This window comes from Penaeus monodon, chromosome 17, assembly GCF_015228065.2.
Source record: "Penaeus monodon isolate SGIC_2016 chromosome 17, NSTDA_Pmon_1, whole genome shotgun sequence".
Lineage (NCBI taxonomy): Eukaryota > Metazoa > Arthropoda > Malacostraca > Decapoda > Penaeidae > Penaeus > Penaeus monodon.
In genome coordinates, this window is record NC_051402.1 from 43,737,843 (window position 1) to 43,742,842 (window position 5,000).

The window sequence follows — 5,000 nt, forward strand, 5'->3', positions numbered from 1 at the left end:
TATCCCTCTTCCGGTATCCCTTGCACAGTTATTCGCATTTGTCTCCGCCATTATATCACAATTGTTTCGATCTGCTTGTCCCTTGCCCTTCCCATTTACTTTCTTAGCCTTTGAAATCTTAATTTCAAACTCCAACCACCTTTCCCCATTGTCGCTACAGTCTTTGGGGGTAACTCCGCTACTACTCCATTGAACACTTTCTGTCAAATACTGTCCTTATCCTCCTAACTTCATACCCTCTCACTTTGACATGCGTACCCAGTCCTTTTCATGCCTTGATCTTTCCTTTCGCTCTCCTACCCTTCGTCTAGAGTTCCATTGGTCAATTATAGACCACCTTCATTATAATGGTCACGTTCCTATTCTCCTGTCTCCTACTTCCTATGCCCTGCTCCCCAACCCCCACGCTGGTGCCTTGGCAGAGCTGACTAGCATACCTTTACCTATCTCTCTACCCTTGATCTTCTTTCCATCCTTCTCATACACATCAGACATGTTTCTGTACTTCACAACCATTATCCTGTACGTTCCATAGTGGAACTCAGCTTGTACTAAAGAGCTTTGGTTGAAACGTGCAGCTTGGAACAGCTGTTGTTACAATAGAGGTACCCCCCGTCAATTAATAACCCTCATAGAATTTAAAAAAAGCACCAGGTCATCTTTGCTATACAATATGTGCTCACAAACAGCTGGTGAAGTTGTTTCCTCTACACTTGTCTATACAGTTTGGTGAAGGATTCATAAACTATCGGGTAAACATCCTGCCCCAGTGCTCCATATCCGAAATACCTTCCTCTCTAACCCTCTTTAAATTAAGTAGCTACTGAACCTGGTGCCAGGCCAGTAGCGGCTCTCACCTTTCTCCTCTCTTCTCTTTCATAAAACCAGACAATTAGCGCACTCCCATTTCCTTCCCCCTGTCCTCTACAGAATCTTATAATGCCCCTTTTTCTGAAATCTATTATGCATTACAGTCATGCCGCAACACTCATGAAGGCCCAGACGGTATACAGTACCGTATGTTACAATGCCTTCCACCTACTTCCTTGCCTTTTCTTCTTTCAATATTCAGTAACATGTGGGCGACCGGAAACTTTCATTCCCACTGTGTGAAGCCCTTGTACTACCTTTCCAAAAACCTAACAAACCCGGTACCCTTCCTCAAGACTACCGTCCTATAACACTTACAAGCTGCCTATGCAACTACTGGAAAGGATGGTTAAAATCCGAATAATGTGGTACCTAGAATATCATAACCTTATCTCTCCAAATCAGTTTTGGTTTTCGTCGCGTCCGAAACAGCTATTTCGAGACTCAAATGACATCAGCATTTGCACGCCGTGAATCCGTAATAGCCGTTTTCTTGGATCGAGAAGAGGCATATACCACATGGTGGCACCATAATCTTCAACAATTATCTTCCCTGGGTATACATGGAAACTTACATGTTCTCAGGGCATACGTGGAAACCTAGGTGTTCTCATAAAGTTCTTTATTTCTGATCGCACCTTCCGTGTCAGATTTGGCTCTTCTATTCCTTCATTTTCCCCCCCTACTCGAAGGGTCCCACGAGGCAGTGTGCTTAACATCACATTATTTCTCATTGCTGTATACAGATTAGTTTCAGCTCTGCCACCAGGTATCCGGTCATTTTACCTAGATGATTTAGTCATCTGTGTCTGCTGTCAACTTCTCCAGTCTGCGATAACATTATTTTTTTTCTGGGCTGCCAATCACAGCTTTCGATTTTCTACCTCTAAAACTTTTTCCATCTTTGTTTCCTCGTTCATGTTTAAGCTTCTAACCTCCACTCTTTCTATATAACGATTCATTCAATTCCGCCCTTCAGGCAAGTTCTTGGGTGTCATTTTTGTCTTGGCGAGATCATATAATTTCTGTTAAAGAAAAAGCCCGCTATCGTCTCCGACACTTACAGACCCTCTTACATATACCCTGGGGTTTACACCACAAACACTCCTCCATCTCCATATTACACAAATCCTCTCCACCCTTGATTATGGCTGTCATATATATTCTTCCGTCTCTGCCTCACTTCTCGCTCATCTTGACACACTTCACCTGTCTCCGTTTAGCCCTGAGCGCCTTCCGATCCTCTCCGGTTGAGAACCTATACTGATTCAGGTTTACCACCCCTTTCTCGGCGTCGTGCTCTTTTGCTCTAAGAATCAATCTATGCTCATTTCTACCAATTTTCTCACTCCAAGCTGTCCCCCAGTCCCTTCTTCATACCTTCTTTCCATGCTAAGTTGTTCGTATGGATGATCTGCTTTCCTATTTAACCCTTCCTCATCTCCTATCCCTTCCTCTTTCTACGCAATTTTTCCCTGGCTAATACCCTCCTCCTGTAGTGTCTCTTCTATTTTTCCTGATCCACCCAAATCAAACATCCCACCTGCCCGCCTCCCACATTTTCTTGCACATATCTCTAGTCACTCCTGCAGTACACCTTGTCTACACAGACGGCTCTAACTCTATCTCGGGTACTGGCTTCGCCGTAGTCTTTCCTTCTCACACACACCTTTCCCCTTCTTCTTGAGCCGAGCGCCCTTCAACAAAACTATATGCTACCTTTCATCTCTTCCTCATCCTTCACCATCTTTACCTACTCATGCAACTCAAAATCACTCGTACAATTCATACACCATATCAACCCTATAGTGGGTAAGGTACAATACCAGCTGTTTTCTGTCTACACGGCAGAAATCAGTCAAGTTTTGCTGGATACCCATCCATGTCGGGATCCCCAGCAATGAACAAGCAGATACCTTGGCACGCTCTGCCACCTTGTCCACCCCCCCCCCCCTGCTTTTCACACATAACAGCCACTGACTACCCCCTACTTCAGAACTTTTCTTTATAACCATTGGCAATCTTTCTGGTCAGGTTTGGCTATCAACAAACTGCAAACCATAGAACCTTCCATCTCTCCTTTGTCAGCCCTATACCACCAAGACAGACGCTCTAAAACTGCCCTTGCCCATTTACAAATTGGTTACACCCGCCTCACACATTCATACCTCATACATGTCATGCTCCCGAAGTCCTGCGCCCCTGCCCTTGCTCTTATCATACAATCTGTCTTTACCCAATCACTCGCCTCATGCATCCTACCTACAGAGTGGCTTTGTGCAAATATCATCCCTTTTCTAAACAGGTGACTGAATAGACCCGAAGTATTGCCCCATCTCCCCCACATCGATCGTTTGGGAAAAAAAAAAAAAAAAAATAACATATACACAAACACATCATGACCCACATTGATAACCACAGCATCCTTACAGACTCACAACATCGTTTAGGCTTTCGGCATAAACGGTCATGTGAGACGCAACTAATCACAACTCATCACAAATATTTCGGAGTACACCTCTCTAACAATCTCAACTTCAACACTAGCACTGACTTCATCACGAACAAAGCTAACAGAACAATGGGGTTTCTGAGGAGAAACCTACCATAACTGTACACCAGACATTAAACACATAGCTTACAACACTTGTACGTCCAACACTTGAGTACTGCATGGCTGTATGGGACCCCTACACTAAGCACAACACTGAGAAGCTCGAACAGGTCAACACTAGGGTCGCCAGGTTTATTGCACGCAATCACACACGCATACCAGGCATAGCAACTCACATAAAAAAACTGCTCGAGACACAAAGACAAGCACACAAACTCGCTATCATGTACAAGATCACAAACAACCTAGTTTGCATTAACAAACACGAATACCTACAAGCAGCACATACACGTAACACACACACATAAAGAAACTCGCACAACAATAAGTTTCTTGCGTACCACACCAACATAAGACTCTTATAAGCATTCCTTCTTCCCACGTACCATACGCGACTGGAACAGGCTACCTCAAAACATCAAATACTCATAAAACTTTCACTAATAGACCTAACAAGCACACAACACTACTAGCATCTTCACAATCCCCAACTCTACCCTTACCCTAATACTTTCCACCAAACCCAGCCACCAACCTCACACGTTGCTTTTCCTTACTTGTCCTCTCTTCCTCACCCCCCTCACTCCCTCACCCAGCCCGTCGGAATCACGGAATCACAGAATCCCCAACCTTTTCAATTTGACAACTTTTTCTACGGATGCATTAGATACGCTCCATTTTATCTAATCGCCCATTATCCGTAGCCCCTTCCCCATCTATCAGGCCCAATCCTACCCCAATTATTCCTTTCACAACCATACTATCTTATAATGCTATATGGCCATTGAAATTTAACACTTTGTTCAAATAAAGAACTTTAATCCCGTTTCACCGCAATACTTCACCATGATGCTATATGACCTTTGATGTCTAGCAATGTTATTTGTTTGAACCATGAAGCACTGATAATAATAGTAATATTAATATTGATAATATTAATTATATTAATGATGATAACAACAATAATAACAACAGTGGCAGTAAAATAATGATTATAATGATAGTAATAATGATGATGATGATGATGATGATGATGATGATGATGATGATGATGATGATGATGATGATGATGATGATGATGATGATGATGATGATGATGATGATGATGATGATGATGATAATAATAATAATAACAATAATAATGATAATGATAATAATAATAACTAATAATAATAATAATAATAATAGTGATAATTATAACAGTAATAATAATAATAATAAAAATGATGATAATAGTAATAATAATAAAATAATAGTAATACTACTACTACAAATAATAAAAAAATGATGATGAAGATAGTAATAATAATAATGAAAATAGTAATAATAAAAATAGTAATAATAATAATGATAATAATAATAATAATAACAATTATACTACTACTACTATTACTACAACTACTAATGGTAATTATAATAATGATAATATATTCATAATAATAGGAACAACAACAATAATAATAATAATAATAATAATAAAATAAAAATGATAATAATAATAATGATAATAATAATA

The 5,000-nt window shown here is 40.5% G+C and overlaps 1 long non-coding RNA gene across 1 annotated transcript in view; it reads left to right on the plus strand.

Annotated features, from left to right (window-relative positions):
- Positions 1-5,000, plus strand: part of LOC119583789 — a 9,859-nt gene that overhangs the window by 3,598 nt on the left and 1,261 nt on the right. The window lies entirely within an intron of this gene.